The 22,779-nt window shown below is 39.7% G+C and overlaps 1 protein-coding gene and 1 long non-coding RNA gene across 2 annotated transcripts in view; one reads left to right on the top strand and one right to left on the bottom strand.

The window, feature by feature from the left end:
• PARVA (parvin alpha) overlaps positions 1-22,779 on the bottom strand; it is a 67,419-nt gene that overhangs the window by 39,449 nt on the left and 5,191 nt on the right. The window lies entirely within an intron of this gene.
• LOC310683338 lies at positions 4,147-5,157 on the top strand. Its single transcript, XR_014514376.1, has 2 exons — positions 4,147-4,469; positions 5,027-5,157. It is a non-coding gene; the product is annotated as an uncharacterized lncRNA (long non-coding RNA).

The raw sequence follows: 22,779 nt of genomic DNA, 5'->3' as shown, positions 1-22,779 counted from the left end.
TATTAGCCAAAAGGCACGTGAGCCAAGGCATTCCATTTATCAAAACTAACTTGGGTTTTTCATCTTTGGTAGCTTCAGACACTGAGCGGGTTTATGAATTTGGCTCGCCCTTCTCCCAGGGGTTATGAAAGCTGGAGCAGCTGGGGTCTGTGGCAGGAGCACCTGCATGCAAATGCTGCCATGTCAGCACTGAAACTCCAATTAGGAACCCACTTGCCAGAAGTAAATGCAGTTTGACATCAGCCATCAGTAAGAGGAAGGAAATGAGGGGCAGAAAGGAAAGTGATAAGAAACAAAAGGACTTTACAGAACAGAGTACGTAGCTTTTCATTTGCAATTCTCATTTACGCCATTTTATATTCAAAATCAAGATCTGACTCAACCCGAGAAGAAGTGCATTTCTATTCAGATATGCCTTTGAAGTTACAGGGCAAATTCAACACATGGCTGAAAGTAAGCGAAGGTTTAGCTAATTAATTTGGCACAAGCTTGGCTTCCGATAGTAATCAAAGCTATATTAATAGTGCATGTATGCTCTCTGTTATACAGGACAAAAACAACCATCATCTCCTTTCTTTTTAATTAGGAACTGTATTTGAAGTCTATATATGTCAAGGTTTCTCCCCTACCTGCTTATAAATGTTTGTGTGTGTGTTGCGGGGGGAGGTGGTAATTTATAGAAGATGTGTATAAATCTTGTGCTGCTTAGTACTTGGTTAAATATCTGTGCCAAAGCTGCTTAAATGTAATAGTATACAAGGGAAACAAATGACATTTGGTTTTTAAGGAAATGAGAGCTTTAGCAGCTCAGAGATCTAAAGTAAACACTTAAATAGGTAATGCTAGAGAATTCTCATGCTGCCTCCTCACATTTCTGTATTTATTTTTTATCTGTGGGATCAAGCGCATTAGAGAGGGAGGCCTGGAAAGCTTTGCCTCAGCCATCATTCCAAGCTGCGTACATCTGTGGTCAATTTTCCACACTTTCTTCCATAAAAGGTAAACGAGGCACTGTACTTGCAACAGGATAATCTAAACAATATGAACAATGTTACTGTTAAAGACCATCTGGCTCATCCAGCACAGCTCTGGATTTTTAACTCCTTGAAGTAAATCATGAAAATCAGGCAGTTGGCTTTTAGCTACCTGAAATCTACTTTAAAGGGTTCGCAGGACATCAGGGACTTTTAGAATTCTTCTCCCATTTTGAGACAGCTTGCATCCTGAGCTTTCTGCAAACCAGGGCTGGTGGAAATTGTCACATAGAATTTTCTGTAAATGGTCTCTAGGGTCTTTTATAAGAAGCCTCTACCATTGTGGTTTCCTACAATTAGATCATTATGGGAGTATTTACGAGCCTTAACATGTTTACTCAGAAGCAAGTCCAGCCGAATTCAAATGATTCTTCCTTCCTTGTAAATGTCCTTAGGACAGGCATGTCCAAAGTCCGTTTTGGGGGCCTAATGCAGCCTATTGGTCGGTTGAATCTGGCCCCTGTGGCAACTTCAATCTTTAAAAGCTCAACAACTTAAATCTTTTAAAAAAGCTCAACAACTTCAAAGCTCAATCCTAATCACTTTATTAAATCTGGCCCTCTTTGAAAAAAGTTTGGATACCCCTGCCTTAGGAGAACTGTCTTATGTTCTTGACTCTATCTTGATAAGCTTGTTATAAGAATTCTAAGGTCCCAAATATAAAATAAATGTTCACAAATGTACAAGACAAACACATACATAAGTATATAAACCAAGCGTCTGAAATAGTACAGGAGAACAATCCTGAAACCATTTTGACTCTCCCAGTGACCTCAAATACTTCTCTGCAAGGAGGAAGGAAATGGGAAAGCCTCTCCGTTGTCTTTTGCTTACCTATCTTAATGACATGTGTGTATGAACCGGGTGAGCCTGTGACCTGGATTCAGGAATTACAAGCATTTATCATCACAAAAGAATGCCCAGGCTGGCCAGGCAGAGCAATCACTGGCCATTACCAGGTATCCTGACAAAGAGGATCTTTGTTGGAGACCGCCTCCTTCTGTGGTGTATGTATGATGGTTGGGTTTTTTTTGGGGGGGGGGATGTCTCTGGCTACAGGGTGGACAATTTCAAAAGTCTATATAAGGGCTTGCACACCATTGTTCTGGGTCGCTCCTGCCTCCTAATAAAGATCAGGCTTACTGGCTGCCTTGCTTCTCAATATTCTCTGGTTGGCCTCTGTTATTTTTTCCTTCAGATAGGGGACCTACTTAAGGACTCTATATGGGCTCTTGGATACCCCATAAGGGAAAAGGAGCAGTTTTGTTCTTATAACAAGCACAATTCAGCTAAAGTTAAGGGAGGGAATACATCTCTCTTCCATCCAAACAATGAGCTGCCAATCACACAAAAACCCTTTAGACACTTTGGGTCGTTTTGTTATTTATGGTTTATCATTTTAAATTGTTAATTGTAGAGTTGTAAGATTTAACAGCTATATAAAAAATGAGGAGCAAAGAAAAGAAATTCTGGGTTGTATCCTGTGATGTCCCTATCCCTCAGCCACAGTCTTTCCCACTATGATGAGTTGCATCCAATGCTGAACCAGCAAGGTTTCACTGGTAAAATGGGACTTCCTCTCCCCCTACCACATGCACCTCAAAAGCTGATTCAGGTGGTGACCCAACTGTCGGTATTGATAGACCAGCTGGCTCGGCCCCAGCTGGATCATCTCCCTCTCAGCCTTCGTGCTGCGGAGATTCATCAACCATTGGCTCCGACGTAAATCAGCGACTCAAGCTTGCTGACTTGAGCACACTTTACTTAGCAGAGCAAACTGCACAACAGAATAGGCTTGAGGTTGTTTATACATACTAAAACTACCGATTTATTATACATAAATCAGGACAAAGAAACATGCCATCTCTCCTTGCCATCTTCTCGGAGAGAGACTCAAAAGAAAAAGCAATACACTGAGCGGAGGTTCCATTCAAGGTACCCAGCAATCTGTGCTGGACTTTAAACAGACAACCCCACATATCTGCAACAAAAGGTGGAATGGAATCTCCCAACCCCCCTGGAGCTAATTTTCTTGGGGAGGGAGATATATGTGGCTGGAGGGGGTAGAAGAGAAATTTCAGTTGCACACACAAAGATCCTTGTGCCAGCAGAACCGCAGCATTAGATATAGCCCATAGCATTTGTTTTTAAATCGTTTCTAATATCTTATCTGTGTACATAGGTTATAAAATACTTTATGTAAAAGTGTGTCCCTTTTTTGGTGATTCATTTCCTCTTTTTTGATGAGATGTAAGTGACCACCCAGCTAGAAAAAGGAAGGAGAGAATTGTCCTGGAGATGGAACTATTTTATACAGCAGCTGCTGGCCTTTGTGTAGGACACAGGTTGCTTCTGAAAACAGACAAACTATATTTAAGCAATATACTTAAGGCTAATATTGCAAGAAAAGGGTTAAAGTTATCTTCCCCTTTGCAGCTGTGCAAACTTTGGCTGCCTAGGTTAACAAAACAGCAGAATTTGGCTTCAAAGAGTCTCCTCCCCATTTTCAATTACTTCGTTAAATAAAATTACAAAGCATACTTTGACACTTCTATAGCTTTTCCATTATCTATCAAAAAGTGACTTTCATTTTGGTGGAAACAAAAAGGGTTAAAGTAAGAGCTTGCACTTTTCCCCTGAATGTAAACAAGAACAAAAGAAGGAGGATTTTCATATTCACTGGGCTTCTGGCTCTAGTTCCCTGTTGCCACATTAAACAGAAACATTGTCATATCTGATTTCTAGGTAGAATGCACACATTGCTAAGCCCTCGTTCACTCCACCATGGGTTTTTTTTTACATCTACTTCCTGATATCTGCAGAGCTAACATCTTTCCCTCCCCTTTACTTGAAAAAAAGGTTATTAAACATGGGTTTTATTTACACTTGACTAAGTGAAATGAGCTCTTTCCTTCTTGTTCTCCAGGTGCTTTCAGATGACATTGTAGCGCTTTCTGGAATTCTTTTTCCCAGTTTTGTATCTCAAGGGTAAAATCTGTTTTGATTTTTCGCATCACTAATTCAGCACTTATTATCCAGATGAAACTTCTTGCAGTTCCGCCCTCCGCTCACCACCTCTGTGACATCTGCGGTGGGTGTGGTCGGCCAGCATTCAGGAGTTCCAGACTACCCTGATTCTTCCTCAGTCTCTAGTCTAAGATTGTCCCCCTGGCTTCATAAAAACTCGTGTTATTATTGGGGAGATTGGGGAGCTGTCATTGCAAGAAGAGAAGGGAGAGGTGGGTGGAAAGTTATTCAAAAGTGGGAAAGACAAAAGTGGGCGAGATCTGAGTGCCAGGCAGTACCCCTGTCTTTCAAGTTTTTATTTCATGGCTGGAAAGAAAGTCTTAGGTTATTATTCCAGGACTGGCAGGACACAGGGCATGTAAGTGGCTTTTCCACCTCCTGTTGGATCTTCTCCACTTTCGCAGTAAGGTAAAAGGAAGATTTCACCACCACCATCCAGTTTATAAAAATGTATTTTGGAGGGGGCTTGCGAAGAGGGGATGGGAAAGGCCACAGCTGAAGGCTGCAATCCTAACTTCACATGCCTGTGAGTATGTTCCACTGAATTCTGAAAGGCTCACTTCAGAGTTGACATAATTAGGACTACACTACATGTACCCTTTACTCATCTGTGGAAATCTACAAGCATGTGCTTGTAGTGTGACCAAGGTGGTGGTGGGGAACAGTACAGTGGTACATCGGAAGCTGAACGGAATCCATTCTGGAAGTCCGTTTGACTTCCAAAATGTTCGGAAACCAAGGCCAGCTTCCGACTGGCTACAGAAAGCTCCTGCAGCCAATTGGAAGCTGTGGAAGTTGCATTGGACGTTTGGGTTCCAAAGAAAACCGGAACACTCACTTTGCAGTTTAGGAGCCAAAACGTTCGACTCGCAAGGCGTTCGGGATCCAATGTACAACTGTACTCAGATACGTAATTGTTAAGCCACGGCCAATGGTATGATTGCCTTGAAACATTATTTTTGCAGGACATTGGAGTGGAAAATCCTGGCAGTGGAATATGTTGTCAAAACATGCTAAGAAGCAAAGCTAGAAACCTTGAACAAAAAGGTTTGTGTCTGAATGCACCTATTAAATAAATAACTGGTGAAGAATAAAATGTGAATCTTTTATTAATAGTCATCAGATTACTTAATTAATCCTGTTCTTTTGTGGAGACATGTCTTTAAAAGGTGGGGGGATTAAATTCCCAAAAGTGGAAGTTATAAATTTTAGCATGCTCTTCGTGATAACTGGTACTGAAATAATACACTGGATTATTCCATCCTACTTTTGAAAGCACACACTAATCTGTGTTGAAATACGCTATTATCCAGTGTAGTAAAGAGGAAGAAAGAGACCCCTAATTAGAGGGTGAGTGGAAAAAACATATTGCAAAGAAAACGTTGCAACTTACTGGCTGACTCTAGATTTTGGCATTCATTATTTAAGTTAAATGCATATTATGAAACCTTGAAGTGCACTACTTACTCATCCTCTTTAATTTTCAGTTTCCGGTAAAAGGATCCATTAGTTTTTGGCACGACTCAAGCTACACAGTACTGCATCCAAAGGGCAATACTTAAACGTGATTTTTGTAATTTCGTCTGTGCTACAACTTTAATCAGAGCTGTATTTGTAGATACAGGCATTTACATTACAATGCTAGGCATGCTCCCTGTAAGTAACCGTGCCAAGTTCAATGGAGCTTACCACCAGCTAACAGAGTAGAGGACTGCACACCAAGTTTGTTCTCTTAGCTACTTGTACACAAACTGTCTAATGCCCCATAGGCAGAGAAATTAGCCTCTTTCCAGCATTATCCTTTACAGGATCATACTCGCATGTAGAGGGAGAACAGGACCCCATCCCCAGGCTCTGCCTTTATACCACTGCCAACATCCATACAGGAAGTGCCTGAAGAGGAAAACCTGCTCTACTGCATGCACTCCCTTGGTGATTTAGAACCCTGATCCTGCACGTTTCTGATTTCCAAGGTGGATGCAAAGGCAGAGCAGGTTTCCCTCTTCAGAATTCAGGCCCAACACATGGATGGCAAGGGGGAGGTGTGGTGCCCCATTATGGTTGCATGGAGAATAATGCTTGAAGGACACTTCTGTTTTGGGGTTCTTGGAATGTTACTTTCACTGTACAGTTTAAAAGGGGGGGCAATACAGTGGTGCCTCGCAAGACGAAATTAATTCGTTCTGCGAGTTTTTTCGTTCTACGAGTTTTTTCGTCTTGCGAAGCACCGCTGCGTATTGACGGTTTCCCATAGGAATGCATTGGCGGCTTAAAAAAAAGGCGCAAGACGTTCCGTCTTGCGAAGCAAGCCCATAGGGAAATCTGTCTTGCGAAGCAACTCAGAAAATGGAAAACCCTTTCGTCTTGCGAGGCATTCGTCTTGCGGGGTACCACTGTATATGCAAACCCACTAAAACTACTTGAGTATAACAGGGAATACCGGGTGCTTCTTAAAGTAGAACTATTAACTTTCTCTACAGTTTTACTTTATTTTTGGAACTATCACCTATTAGCGAGTCAGGATTGGCTTCTATGTCTCAAAGGCAACTCTGAGCCATATATGGGAAAGTATTGGCTTTGTGAGGATGACTGCAGTAATTCCCCTTATCTGAAAGATCAAGTTATAAAATGCAGCCCAGGACAGGTTTCACTGCAATGTTTTGACACGAATGTCTGTAAAAATGTTGTATCGAAAGACAAAACCCACATGAATTTTGCAACATAGATAAAGTTAACAGGAATCTAAACCCCAGTCCATGTTTCATACCAAAGCAAAGGTTTTTGATGGATATTCTTCCACAGAACACACATACAAAAAATAAAAAAGTTGCATTCGACTCAGCACTCATAAGCATGTCAGGTTTTTACATGTGCACGTTCAAGTATGTCTTATATTAGTTTTCCAAAGTGCTGTTGAGACCTCAACAGCAGATGCATCTCTTTTTTAATATCAGCTGTACCACTCAAAAAACAATATCCTCTTTCTAGTGAATGTTTTGCTCTTCACAACATGTCAAGAAAGATGAAGCCTTAAAAATAGCTTAACCATTCAGCAGCAGTTGCAAAGGTAGCTCAGAACAAGGCTACATTGTGTGTGTGTGAATGTAAATTTTAGGCTACAAAGACAAGCAATAAAAACACAAACAATAGGAACATAGGAAACTGCCTTATACAGAATAAGCCACTTCATCTAGTTCAATACTATTAAAACTGACTGCCAATTTCCAGGGTTTCAAACTGGGTCCATCCGAGATGCAAAGAATTGAATTTGGGTCCAAGGCAGATGTTCTACCACTGCACTACAGCCCTGGCTAGTGGTCTGCAGTTTCTTGGATATGTAAATAAGAATTAGCCATGTTATGTTATAAGTGACATGTCTGAAGGATGCCACTTCAGAAAGAGGCATATGCTGCTGAAGGGGCAGTTTGCAAACTTCCCTTACTGATACAAGTAAAGAACAGAAGACAATTTTCAAATATATTGTCGTGCGTAACCGTATCCCTCTTGCAAATCTTTTTGAAGCGTAAACTGTTCTGCCAGAACTAGCTGCCAGATTGTGTCCCCATTCTTCCTTTTTCTTTTTTTACAGCATCAAGCTACTGTGACTGCTCTACAGTTCTGTAGCCTCTCATACCAAGATAACCAATTTGCACGTGGCAGTTTTGAGGATCTTGGATTATAGACAAGCAGGACTAGCACTAGTTCTGGACTAACTAGGTCAATATCTGAACAAATGTACCTAGAAACCCATCACAAAAGTACAGGGTCATCACATATTATATAGAAATCACCCAGTAGGGCTACAGTTTTCAGTTCTCTCACAATATTATTAATGAAAGCACATTTTCAAATATATAGGGAAAATGTCAAAAACAAAACTGCTAGGGCCATAACATACAAACTCCACTTTTACAGTGTGCAAAGTTCTGGTCACCCATCTCAAATGCTAAAAAATGTACAGAGAAGGTCAACAAATATAACCAGGTTTTTTTGTTGTAAAAGGAAGTATATATTGGGCTTTTCAGACTGGGAAAAAGGGCAACTAATGGGTGATATGTTAGATTTATAAAACTGTATGTGCTCTGTGGGACACGGATACAGACACGTTTTTTCCCTCCTCCTCTGAGAATACTAAAACTTAAGATCATCCAATACACAACCAAAAGGAAACTCAAGTAAGATGAAAGGAACATTTCACCAGGCAATTCATAATTAATTTATAGGGCTGCCTGCCCAGAAGATGTGTTCAATTCCATTAGCCAAATTCATGGAGAATTAGTCGATAGCCCCGTTTGCCTTCACCCTTGGTTATAGGGTCATAGTGTCTGGATTGCAATAGGGGGACAGGGCTACTGCATTCATTTCCTACTTGTGGGATTTCCAGACATATATTGGTCACCATAGATACTGGAATAGGTGGGCCTTTGGTCTGATGCAACAGGAGTCTTCTCATCTTCACTGAGAATGAGCTCATGGGGTGGGGGGAAATGGGGTGGGGCAGCAGCAAGTTTAAGGTGGTGTGGACACACTAAAGAGAGTGTACCTGCCAGTATACCTGCATTGCCCCAACTGGTGCGGGTGGCGCTGTGGTCTAAACCACTGAGCCTTTTGGGCTTGTCGATCGCACGGTTGGAGGTCTGAATCCCTGTGATGGGGTGAGCTCCTGTTGCTTTGTCCCAGTTCCTGCCAACCAAGCAATTCAAAAGCATGCCAGTGCAAGTAGATAAATAGATACCGCTGCAGTGGGAAGGTAAACAGCGCTTCCGTGTGCTCTGGTTTCCGTCACAGTGTTCAATTGCGCCAAAAACAGTTTAGTCATGCTGGCCACATGACCCGGAAAGGTGTCTGTGGACAAACACTGGCTCCCTTGGCCTGAAAGTGAAATGAGCACCGCAACCCATAGTCACCTTTGACTGGACTTAACCGTCCAAGGGTCCTTTACCTTTTTACCTTATTGCCCCAACCTCATACCATCCTGATTCACAAAAAAGTACTACTACTACTACTACTATAGTTTCATCACAGCCAGGAGGCTGTGACCACAATGCTGCTGCTCCTCACTGGCCTTTCCTAAATTAAGTAATTGTTCTGCCTAATGTGACCAGTAAAAATCAGAATTTGTCACACTAACATTGCAATCCTATGCATGTTTGTTCAAAAGTAAGATCTACTGTGTTCAGTGACGCTTACTTGTATGCCTGTCTAAGCCTGGAACCTTAAAAATGAACTGTGAAGGGAGGACACTTCCTCATGTTTTCCCCAGTCTCAGTAACACAACATTCATCTACACCATCAGATTAATTTAAATGCTTTGGATTTATTATTTAAGCAAAAGACTGAGAGGAAAGCTGAAGTTTAGCCTGCATTCCAGTCATCTAGGGGTTAGTCAATTTGCCAGTGCCCTTGCTGTGCCTTGCCTTCAGATGTTATGCACCTAAATTCTGAAAAGAACATTGATCTTTAATCTGCAGTATTAATTCCTTTGACAAAATGGCAGATTATGTATTATCCTCCATAAGGCTTCATTCAAAGCTTAGACAGTCCAGATGGAAGCCAGCTAATTAAAATAAAGTTAATATTAAGAACCCTCTTCAACCCAGATTTCTCATGCTGTACTTCCAGATTTAGAAAAATACCAGCCCATATTTGATTAATTGTATTTTCCTCATTATTCATGAAAACATAAAATGTTTTTGAAGACATATTTTCATGTTTTCATTTCTCAACCACAAATGCTAATAAATACTGAGAAGACAGATGTAAGAACTTGCCAGAATCTTTTCAAATCTCACAACATTACATATCATGTAAAGTTCTCTCTCTCTTTCTCTCTGCCTCTCTTTCTCTTTCTCTCTCTCTCTCTGTATCTTCCTATAATAACTACCCAATATAGTCCCATTATTAAACATTTAATACCATACAGTAGACATTACTAGGCTTTTATATTTATAATGAAATGCAAGAATCTTACAAAGGAATAGTAAGTTATAAACGTGGCAATGCAATTTTGCTCTGTGATAATCCAAATCACTTATCGTTTTTTTTTATTTACCACCCTTCCTCGTGACAGAACTCAGGATGATGAACATGAGAACAAATACAGCAAATGCACACAATAATTAAAACATTTTATAAAAGCAGCAACATAATAACGGTATCCAATAGTAACAAGACCCAGGGCAAAAATCATGACACAAAACCCCTGAGAAACAACACAGATATCCACTAATTGATATATTAAACTAAATAGCATAGGTGACAATCACATCTCCCCAGAGAAGAAATACCACGGTCCTGGTGCTACTACCAGGGAGGCCCTGACTCAAGTCACTGCACATGCCCACTGGTAGAATCATGCACAGAACATCCCTGTTCTCAAAGCACAGGTTTGAGATGCACAGCCATGGGATGTGATGCAATTGCTATGTCTAGAATAGCAGTTGTCAGAATTGTGTGTTCTCAACACCTTCCTCCTGAGGCAAGAGTTTTTTAGCATCCCACAAGCCAAAGCAGAGAAGAGTCTGGTACTGTTCAAGTTCAAGCAAGCACATGCTTAATTAAGCTAATACAATGATTTGACTTACATTTCCTTTTCTAGGATCAAATTACCTTTAGCTTTACTTATTTATTTACAAGATTTATGGTGGCTGCCCAGTTTTCTGGGCAGCTGATAAAGATAAAACAGTAAAATACTGAAAAGGTCATTAAAAACAATTGCAGTATAAACATTACAAGTGGAGACTTAAAAACAAATTCACACATAACAAAAACGTGCAGTATATTATCAGTGGGGTGACATTCAGTTTTTATATTAACACAGATTTTTAAAACCTGGGAAAATAAGAACGTCTTCATGTGGCACAGGAAGCCCATAAATAAGGTGCGTGGAGTGATTCTGGGGAGGATATTCTATAGCTAGAGTGCCACCGTGAATTAGCCACCTGATTAAATAAAAGATTTAAGGCCCTTTCCAGCATGACACTGTAAATTAAGACTCCTGCCTTCACCTATGTACCATATAAGCAGAGGTTCTACTGACTGCTTTCTGGTCATACTTACAACTTAGTAGTAGTAGTAGTAGTAGTAGTAGTAGTAGTAGTAGTAGTAATAATAATAATAATAATAATTTATTACTTATACCCTGGCATTCTGGTTGGGTTTCCCCAGCCACTCTCAACAGAATATTAAAAACATAAGAAAACATCAAACATTAAAAACTTCCCTAAAGAGGGCTGCTTTCAGATGTCTTCTAAAAGTCAGATAGTTGTTTATTTCCTTGACATCTGATGGGAGGGCGTTCCACAGGGAAGGTGCCACTACTGAGAAGGCCCTCTGCCTGGTTCCCTGTAGCTTTGATTCTCGCAGCAAGGGAACTGCCAGAAGGCCCTCGGCGCTGGACCTCAGTGCCTGGGCAGAACAATGGGGGTGGAGACGCTCCTTCAGGTATACTGGACTGAGGCCGTTTAGGGCTTTAAAGGTCAGCACCAACACTTTGAATTATGCTTGGAAACGTACTGGGAGCCAATGTAGGTCTTTCAGGACCAGTGTTATATGGCCTTAGGCTCCATATGCACATACTTTGCTTTTTGATGCTTACTTTGCTCAAGGTTACACCTTGAGGATCGAAAGGAACACAGTAAGTTAGACGGAAGAATCTTTCCTGACTTCATTTGCCTGTCATGTAACAGCAGTCTTAGTTTACAACATCTGTTCGTTTTAGAGCATAAGTTGGATTGGTAACAGCCCCAATTCTTCCCTTGAACTAATTCTTGAATATGCCTCAATTGTAAAACAGATGCTTATTGTAAATTCATATTGACAGCGTAACTATATCAATGTATATTCACTATAAGCCCCGCTGAATTCTGTGGGATTTACTCTCAGGAACGCTTGACTTAGTACTGAGCCTTAGAATATAAACACTTATCTGAGAAAAGTTCTAGTAAACATAGTGGGGAATCTTACTAAGCATCCATAGGCCTTTGCATCCTTATTAACTTAAGTCTCCCTACCAATTTACTTGTAAGAACCTTTAACTCATGTGGAGTTGCATGGGCTACATAGGAGTAAGAATGGAGGTGGTAAGAGACTTAGAAGCCTAAAATGAAGTCATTGAAATATTCTGGAAATCTGTTCAGGCTAATATTTCTCATATATTATGATATCATATTCCCTTGGGACTTAAAGTATCTCTGCTTGGTTATCTACAAGATGTTAGTTCGGAAAACGATTAAGAAATAATGTTCAGCTTGATAACTGCTACTAATATCAGGTAGGTGGCCATGTTGGTCTGACGCAGTTGGAAAAAAAATTAAAAATTGGGGTTTCTTTGTATCTGTGCATGCACACAAAAGCTTATACCCAGAACAAACTTAGTTGGTCTCTAAGGTGCTACTGGACAATTTTTTAATTTGCTAATATAATAGCTAAAAATTGGGGGTGAGGAGCATTTCTCCTACTATATCCGAATGGATTGAGAAAATTTGGACCATAGTAACACAAATCAGCCTAACATGTTTGTGGGGAAATGGGTATTTTTTAAAATAATGTTTTGAAACAACAATTTCCATGATAATGTCCAGCCTTAGTGCTGCTTTCAACCTGCTGTAACAGAACTACTTCATGTTCTTTATTTTTGGCTTATTTTGTTTAACAACAACAACAAATGGAGGCAAGGAACCTACCTCCCCCCCAAAAAACTGGATCGTCAAAGATGCTAACAATTAAATTTAAAATACCAACCAGCTAAAAACAATGCAGCCTAAAAACTCAAGTGCAGATAGGCAATTATATAGCAAACTACAGAAATATGTAAAACTGAAAGGAAAAAAATCTTGTTTCCATTTAAGACATCTTATGTATTACATTTCCAAAGAAACCAAATGAACATTGTAAAAACAACAACAACAACCCTACTCTTTCCATGACGACACACATATCTAATCATTTCCTATGAAATCTGTTCCCCCTACTACTCCAATCCACCAAGATGTTCCTTGTGCTCTGGTTACTGGAGCCACCTTGTGCTCTGCAGAGCACCTGCAGCTTATAAATCTTGAACTAGAAAATCCATCTCAGAACAGGATATGCCAGCAAACAAGTTTAAACAAATTGTTACTGGCACTTAGCAAACGGAACAGTAGTTTCAAGACTGGAGTTTTAAAAGGTAATTTATATATTTACAAAGACTTAGAAAAATTGTTAAAGGTGGGAAATGATTGTGTGAAAACTGGTTCCATTCAATAACACATTTACAACAGTATTAAAGCGATAAATAGTAATAAATAATAATAATAATAATAATAATAATAATAATAATAATAATAATAATAATTTATTTATACCCCGCCCATCTGGCTGGGTTTCCCCAGCCACTCTGGGAGGCTTCCAACAGAAAACTAAAATACAATAACCTATTAAATATCAGTGGTAATAAAAAAAATTAACATTTTTGAAAATGAAGGCACACAGTGCGTCTGTCTGTATGAACTCAGTGAGGCTTACTTCTGAGTAAACATCCATAAGATTGAACCAATGGCATGAAACGCTCCGTGCAATAAAAACTTTTCAAAAATTGCAAACACTCTTGGAGGTAGATTAAAATAAAATATGACCTTGCAGCATCAGAATAGATCTATAACAGGCATAGGCAAACTCAGCCCTCCAGATGTTTTGAGACTACAATTCCCATCATCCCTGACCACTGGTCCTGTTAGCTAGGGATGATGGGAGTTGTAGTCCCAAAACATCTGGAGGGCCGAGTTTGCCTATGCCTGATCTATAAGAACTTAAATCTGGTAGCATGCCAGTCAAGAACATTGTCTAACTGTGGTTGGGAAGCAACCTTCATTTTTAAACAACAACAAAACCCCTTTATGGCAACACTGCTCCTTGGAAGTGAATTATTGTGAAAATTATCGTAAGGTTTTTAGAATAAGAGCTATGAGTGCAAGTAGTGCTTGCCCAACTGCACTGTTCCCCTTTGTCATGGACTTTTTATTGTCTGCCATAGCACCAGGCTCCTAATCTTATGCTGGAGTGAATTGTTGTTGTTTTTTAAATCATAATAATTCTGGATATGGTCTCTAAAGTTGCTTATATGTTACTGTTACTGAATCTGAACTGGTTGAGTATTTTGGCCAGTGACTATTTTAATGCCTTCAGCCGGGTAATTGGCAGAGCATCCATATAAAAATGGGGAATATGCATTAAGATCTATCAATGCCTAACTCGTTCAATATATTCCAATCACACTCTAATGTTGATGACCCAGAAAAGAAAGTGAGTCTGGCAACCCTTCTGTGCACTAGATTTTACTAGGAGAACCTTCTTGAAATTGGGGTCCACTCATTCCTAGAAGAAAATTTTAAAAAATATAGTGACATTCTAGAAGAAAATTTTAAAAAATACATTCTCTCTCGGAGCTCCCTGTGGGATTTCTCTAGTTCCCATTTTTATTCCTGCCCAGTGTACAAGATGACTGGGGGAGATGGTGTAGAAATTCAGGACAAATCCTCTTTCTCCTTTTTTGGGCCAATAGAATGTGCTGCAGCTTTAATGCTTATTTATTTTCTGGTCATGGAGTGATAAGGTGGAAGGCAGCTGAACACAGGCACACAACAGAAGTAGGTTTCTGGTAAAACGTCAATAAAGATTGCAGACATGCAAGGAGAAGAACGCTCAGGAAAGGACTCATTGGAGACTAGGAGGACTCCTGGATCCATCACCCTGCCTCGGTTACTGTTCATGTTACAATCCAGCTGCCAGGAGAGATTTGACCAATTTCTTATGGGCTGTAGCCCTTGGTCTCCAGTTTGGCCCAAGAGACATGAGAACAAATGCTCTCTATTATTGGCTGTCATTGCTAAGGCCTCAAAGGCTGCTGTAGAATACCCTGTAGAATAGGAGCAAGACAGTCCTCTGATCTCTTCCTAGCCTTCATGCCCATGCATTTGCATAAAAAAGATATTTACCTTTTGAATTTGATGATTTAAAAAAATATTTCCAATTATACTGCAGCTCAAATTGTACTTTTGCCTAGCAGCTATTACAATTCTTGTAATATTATTCTCATTATGAATAATCTGAATTATTTAGCATTTATCCATTTCCAGCATTAGAGCTTTTTATGCCAATATTTCACTAATCCTACTGGCTGCTTCAGAACCATCTTGGGTTTAGATAAACCATTATGCTTTATGAAAATCTTGAACTGATTAGAGAAAAATATTAAAATTAAAGATACTCTCAGTATTTTAATACTTCCTAGCTATAAATGAATGGTTTATGTCCACAACAGGCTTTTTACTCCTTTGCTCAGATGCTTGGTTTAGTTTCTTCCAAAGTAGCTAACAAGAGGGGATGGCGGGGGTGGGGGTGGAATTACGGTAAATGTTTATTTATAGTTGTTGTATTGACCATCGTAGTCATAACAACCACAGGAAATAATATATACACTAATACAATGTTGTGTATTGTGTCAACCAAAATATGCATTTGCATTAAAATATACCAAATTACTACTACTACTAATATACAAAAGGTTAAAAAAGAATAAAACAAAATATTTATTAAAATACAAATTGTTGATATAAGTAATAATTTAAAAGCATCCAAATATATATTTTTAATTTAATCACCAATTAAATCTATATAATTTACCATATTAACCTCAATAAAAAAATTCCTCGGCTTTTGGGCACCCAATACAAATGAGAGAATTAAAACAGTCTCTACCTTTGAAATCTCATTCTACCTTTTCAACACTCATCAGTTTCCTGCCCAGTTGAATCAATACATTCTCAATATTGCCTTAATTTCATCTACTACTAACCAAGCCTACAGCTGAATTAGCCACAACACAGATATATATACATTAATATCCAAGATAGCTTGACATTAACTCTTTTAACACTTGAAACATGAATCATTTTTTAGGTGCTCATTCATTTTCCTAGTGTTAGGCTTGTCTATCTGTCTGGAAATAGCAGTACTTCCTAAGGGCATATATTCTAAAACTACAGAAAAGCACTTTGTGTTTTTTAATGTCAAGTATCCACTAAGTTTCTGTTTTTTTAAAATTACTGGACATAATTAGACATATTTGCCATTTTCAAATGCACAGTAATAATGAAACCTGAGCACATTTATGAGCCTCACCGATTTCAACTGAACTGGAATAGTAGCCTAATGGCACCAGATGTCAAAGATAAAAATAACTACCAAACTTTTAGAAGACATCTGAAGGCAGCCCTGTTTAGGGAAGCTTTTAATTTTTAATAGGTCATTGTATTTTAGTATTTTGTTGGAAGCCACCCAGAGTGGCTGGGGAAACCCAGGCAGATGGGCGGGGTATAAATAATAAATTATTATTATTATTATTATTATTAAAAGTTTTTAGGAATTCAAATGTCTAAAGTGAGTTGATTCAGACAAAATAGAATCCATATTATTACTGTATATATACCATGTCTATCCAAAGTGTGGTTCTCTTGCCAGTTTGGAACATGATGAAAGACTGTTTGGGACAACTTAAGGAACTGCATGGACCATGACATGGAAAACAACAAGTGCCCACTTCCCTCTGTCCCCAGGAAATGCAGTGAGCAGCCTATATTTTGCTTATCTGTATTAGCACAATCCTATTTTTAGTAGCACAATCCTACTGATAATCACTGAAATAACAAATCAAGATCTCAGTGAAAACTCTAAGATAATGTAAATGTGTTGAAATAAATTATAAAAATCTGTAAATGGGGGGGGGGGACCTGCATATAGGAGATGGGTAGCCAAAGTGGTGCTCTTCAGCTGAACCGTGGACTACAACTCTCATCAGCGCCAGCTAATGTACAGGGATAATAAGGGGAGCTGGAGTTCCACAACACTGTTGCTACCTCTGTTACAAAGGAACATAGAAACCTGCCTCATACCAGGTCAGACCCATTAGTCCAGAAGTTCTCAACCTGTGGGTCCCCAGATGTTGTTGGACTACAACTCCCACCATCCCTAGCTGGCAAGGCCAGAGCTCAGGGGTGATGGGAGTTGTAGTCCAACAACATCTGGGGATCCACAGGTTGAGAACCGCTGCATTAGTCCATCCATCACATTACTGTGTGCTCCAACTGGCAATGACTCTTTAGCGTTTCAGACAGGAGTCTCTCAGAAGCCTGCTTGGGTGCTAGAAATTAGACCTGGTGTGGGTGCTTGTAAAGCTTGTGAATTTCAAGTGAGCTAGATGCATGTTGGGGAATGCATGTCACAGCTGCAAAGCAATTCAGCTGAGCTAGTTCAAACTCGGTTAGTTTTCTATCTGCTAGCAAGAGGCCACGGTCATCTTTCTTTCTTTCTTTCTTTTTATGAAAATACATCACCTCACCTTTCTGTCTAATGAACTGCAAAGTGACTTAGAACAAAATTTAAAACAACTATTATCATTAAAAAGCAGGTCAAAGCTTCAATCCAAAAAGGTCATATTCAGGGAGTCAGTGGCAAACAACCACTTTGACCTGCCAAGTTGAAACAAAGGGTCTTTAAAAACCCATCATGGAGCAGGCATCTAAAGCAGGCAGTTCAGGAGCCATGGGGCAACCCCAGAAATGGCCATCTCATTGGTCTCAACCAACTGCAATTTGGATATTCAAGAAAGCCTCCCCTATTGATTTTAATGGACAGCCAAGCCTTTTGGTGGAATATATGGTCCTTAAGGTGTCCTCTTTTGAATTAGAGCTTTAAAGGTAACATGCCCCAAAATAGACCAGGACTCAGTAAAGCTGTTGAAAAAGAGGAGTCAAATGCTCTAGAAAACCAGCTCCAGTCAGACTGTTAGCTGCTGCATTCCAAACCAACTGAAGTTTCTAAACATTTTTCGAAAGCAATCCTATGCACCACATTATTCAGGAATTCAATACTGATGTAAGTAAGGTATGTAATGCATGTATCACTAGTAGCCAGATTCACACTGTCTAGAAATGAACACAGCTGATATATGCACTTAACTTGGGCAGAAGGGCTCCTGTCACAGCTGCGATATGAAAAGCCAACAACAAAGCAGAGCCCAGACTGCAGCGCAATGCTATTCAAGATGGGCAGAATCATTATATCCACTGGCAGCTCTACTTATCAGGAACACCCCTGTCTTATCTGGATTAAATCTTAATTTGTCTAGTAATTTCCTCACATTCAGTCAAGTAGCAATCACAGCCATTGATTCAGCAGTCTGAGAGAATAGTGTGTCATCACCCTATGGGCAACGTGTCCCAGCAACATTCTTTAAGCATGGCGCTCAAGTGTGTGGTGGTGACTCAGCTCAGGAATTTCTGGAAGCTACCTATTATCTGGATCCAATTCAGTCTGGCTTCAGGCCTGGTTATGGTGCTGAGGTGGTCTTGGTCACAACCTCTGAAGCAAATTCCCCTTTCCTTCAGCACACAAGGAGCCTGGCAGCTTTATTTAGTTGTAAAATTTAAGGGCTAACCTAAACAGCATTGCCTTTAGGTTTTAATGTTTTTCATAAGTGACAAGTTTTACCTAAATCTAGACACAAGAATCTATGGCTGTAATCCATAATGGGAATCTACTTCTGAGTAAACATTCACATGCATACTGTTTGACAAAATCTTAATAGATGAATAGTAAAAAAAAAAAAAAAGGATCTTGTTGCTTTCCATATTCTTTTCTTTTTATTTATTACATATTAGTTGCTTGCTAATTAAATTTCTCCAAGCAACTTAAAATAAAAAATACACATAAAAGAATTCAAAACAAACATCAAAAGGAACACAATAATATTATTTACTAAAAGTGTATATTATTATTACAATAGCTTAATTATTTCTGGGTGTAATTGTTTAAAGTAAATTTATTTTGTTTTATTTTTAATTTAATAATTAATAATTAAAATATTTATGGACCACACTTTCATAAAAAACACAACAAGACAGTATACAACATAAAGAAATTATAATAGTTAAAAGCTCTTCTGAAAATTTCTAATACAGGTTGCGAGGAAGTTAAGATGGAGGGACCATCACAATGGACTATCCTCAGGCATTGAATCAGATATTTAATCAGACTTAACAGAGAGCACCTGTTGAAGGGCTACAGCAAAGAACTCTTCAACACAGCCACTCCAAATGGTCCAGCAGTATGCAAGGACTGGTCTCTTAGTGGATTATCTTCTTCCAATTATTTTTACTTTCTGGCACTTTAGCAACATAACAGAATGTATTTGTAAGCAGATATATCATTTTCACATATTTAAGGAGCAATATAATTTCCCTTTCATAATCAGGGAGATTACTCCCAGACCTCCAGATAGCCTATAAAACAAATCCTTAGGAGAATGCTATTTTAATTTATTGACCTGAATATATCTAACAGAGATGAATTAACAAAAGGGGCTAATTAGTCTAACTAATGCTATACAGTAATTATTTCTTGAATAGGCTAAGAGGCTTTGATTTGACCTTAAAAAGTAAGTCCACAAAAGTTAATAGCCCCCCAAACATTTTCTTTCTATCCCATTTGCCAACAGAGACACAATGTAGAGGAGAGAATGTCTGAATAAGATAGGGGAGACTTAAAATCCAGTTCTGCCATGAAGCATATTGTATAGCCTTATTTTGGGCAAATCACCCATACCTTCTAAGGCAAATCAGGTGGCAATGGGAGACAGGGCCTTCTCCAGATATTTTTCTGACTGATGCAAAGCCCAGATAGCAAACACTTCAAAAAGCCTTCCTGCGCTATTCGAGCAACAATTCTGGTCTTCATCTATTTTTTCCTTGCTTCTTCTCTAAGGCTTCAATCCTATGCACACTTATCTGGGAACAAGTCCCATTGAACTAAGTGGGTATTACTTATGAGTAGACCTACTTGCAATCATTATACATATCCCCTCACCCACACCATAGCTACACACACAGTACTCCCTGTAAACCAGACTGATATCAGACTATTCCTGCTTTGAATAGGGGAGAACCCCTTAGCAGTTGAGGCTGGTCTGAACCCCCCCAAAGTAGAGCCCAGTCCCTTCTCTGTTCCTTACATTCATATTCAATATAGCATTGCATATGTAGAGACACTGTGTGCTTGTTTCTGTCCATCTCCTGTGATGCCCAAGCATCTTTGGACAGCACAGCCAATGACATTCATCCCTATTGTCCCACCCCTTTCTCTAGAGGTAAAAAAAAAAGTTTTAAAATAATAAATTCCAGTAGAGGAGGCTTAGGAAGGGAAGGGGACTCCTCACGACCCAAATTTTGATTTTATTTCATTTTAAATAAGCTCTACTTACACTGAGGAGTACCTCAGAATTGCTTTGCAACTTCTACAGCATTAGGTCAGGACTATGAAGAACCTGTGGGACGCGGGTGGCGCTGTGGGTTAAAGCCTCAGTGCCTAGGGCTTGCCGATCGAAAGGTCGGCGGTTCGAATCCCCGCGGCGGGGTGCGCTCCCGTTGTTCGGTCCCAGCGCCTGCCAACCTAGCAGGGTGCAAGTAGATAAATAGGGACCGCTTACTAGCGGGAAGGTAAACGGCGTTTCCGTGTGCGGCTCTGGCTCGCCAGAGCAGCGATGTCACGCTGGCCACATGACCCGGAAGTGTCTTCGGACAGCGCTGGCCCTTGGCCTCTTGAGTGAGATGGGCGCACAACCCTAGAGTCTGTCAAGACTGGCCCGTACGGGCAGGGGTACCTTTACCTATGAAGAACCTCCCCAACCAATCAGATGCATCTATTTCAATGCCAGCTAGGGTGGATGGATGAAAGGCAGGGTGACAGGAATTTCATCCAACCCTCACCTCTCACCCCTTGTCCTGTTAATCTTTGGTCAGATCTTTAAAAAGAAAGGCTCCTGCATTGGCAGAATACAGGAGAACTCTGGGTTGTGCTGATCCCAAGGTCTTCCATGATCTATTCTCGAGCCCTTTCCTTGTCTTATCTCCAGGGTACCGTACTGAGATGTGGAGGCGTCAGAAATCTCCACCATCATCAAGGAAGTCAGCAGCAAACCTCAGAGAGGGACATCTGCAATATTATATGGCCCTCCCAATGATCACAAGTTTGCACCCTAATTTTCTCAGCCATTCGTATAATGAGCTTTAGCATGACACTTTTTAAATATTTAATTTATAATGAAGCAATTTCTATCCATTTGTGTACTCAGCATCTTACTTTTTCTGTATAAGATATTTCCAACTTCTTGAGTATGTTCTGTGCCATTATACTCTGGTTTTAAATCAATGACCGTGAAAGAAGACAAAATCATTTCTACATTTACAAAAAAACAAAAACCCCACACTTTTTCACACAAGGCAGCTTGCCCATTTAATTCATGACTAATTTAGTAAGCTCCATTCCAAGGAATTTACTTACGCTAATCCTAAAGCCTCTTATGCAGATTTATGGAAAATATGAACAGAATGGCTCAAGCAACTGTCTCCCACAAATAAGTCTTAGTGAAACCTCAAGAGGGATTAAACAGGTCCTCATTCAAAAATGGATCAGCCAATGCCAAAGAATGAAAATCAAAAGCCAGCAGAATTACACATACAGCTATTTTTAAAAATCACATTCTGTCTGAAAAGGCAGCTCATGCATCTCACCAGCGTCTTAATCATGAGACAGCTCTATCTGCATCTGTCAAATTCAATTTGTCCGCCTTTCAAATGAAACCTATACCTGTGCCTTGCGACTATAATTCAATCGCCAGTGTTGGCAGGAAAGGCAAGGACAAAGAGAGAAGTTTCTTAGGATGCTATTTAGGGCACTTGGAAGGAAGGTGGGATTTCACAGGCATTTTCCTACAACCATTAGACAACTAATATTCAGCGGAGAGTCATATGGAATCAGACCTTCTGACAGACTGAAGTGAGCACCATATGTATAGATATTCATAGAATATCATTTCACAATGACCAGACCAAAAGGAGAATGTGGGAATCCACCTTTAGTCCACTCTCTCCAGACATCATCACATTCAGAACAAAAGAGTTTGACACTTCCTTGGAATGGGAAATTAGAAATTTGTAGCATCTAGTGATAGGAACACAGATTTAACACTACCCTCTGCCTCACTAGGGCCAGTTAGGGTTGCTAAGGCAGCAACACCCCCCCATTTTCAGATACTATGGGCTGTATCCAATGTTCTCTGTCTGCTAGGGCAAGAGCCCACACGCAAGTGGATGCCAGAATCTAAAGGTTGCGCAACGAAAGTTATCCAATGCAACAGTTGCCCTAGTGGATATTTTTCCACAACAGCTGGTTTTTGTTGCACAATCTATTGTACAACAATCTTTGCTAATGTAGTTGGGTTTTTCCTTGTGCCGGTGCAACAAGTATACTGCTACAGTATGTGACTTTAATTTAGTGCTACCTTGGATACAACCCTGTATTTAAAAAAATCAAAAAATCAGGCCATTTAAAGAGAGAGAGGGGTATATGAGGGGAGGAAAGAAAACATTCCTCATGACTGCCTCCAAATGACAAAAAAAGTAGCAGATGTGAAAATGTAAGCCTCATTTCTGCCAAATACACAATGCAAGTCAAATTCTGCTACTTGTCATTTATATTGAATACTGTTTAAATAATTCAAGGGTCCATTACCTGAAATGGTCTGGTTTCTGCAAGTGCTTAAAGTACTATTACCCTTAGATAAGTTGCCAGAGCAAACAGTAAACAAGCATAAGCTACAATTCCACCCTCCCCCTTCAAAAAAAGT

This window comes from Podarcis tiliguerta (assembly GCF_965153285.1).
Source record: "Podarcis tiliguerta genome assembly, chromosome: 1".
Classification (NCBI taxonomy): Eukaryota; Metazoa; Chordata; class Lepidosauria; order Squamata; family Lacertidae; genus Podarcis; species Podarcis tiliguerta.
The sequence above is the reverse complement of the archived record's forward strand: the minus strand, read 5'-3'. Positions and strand labels throughout refer to the sequence as shown.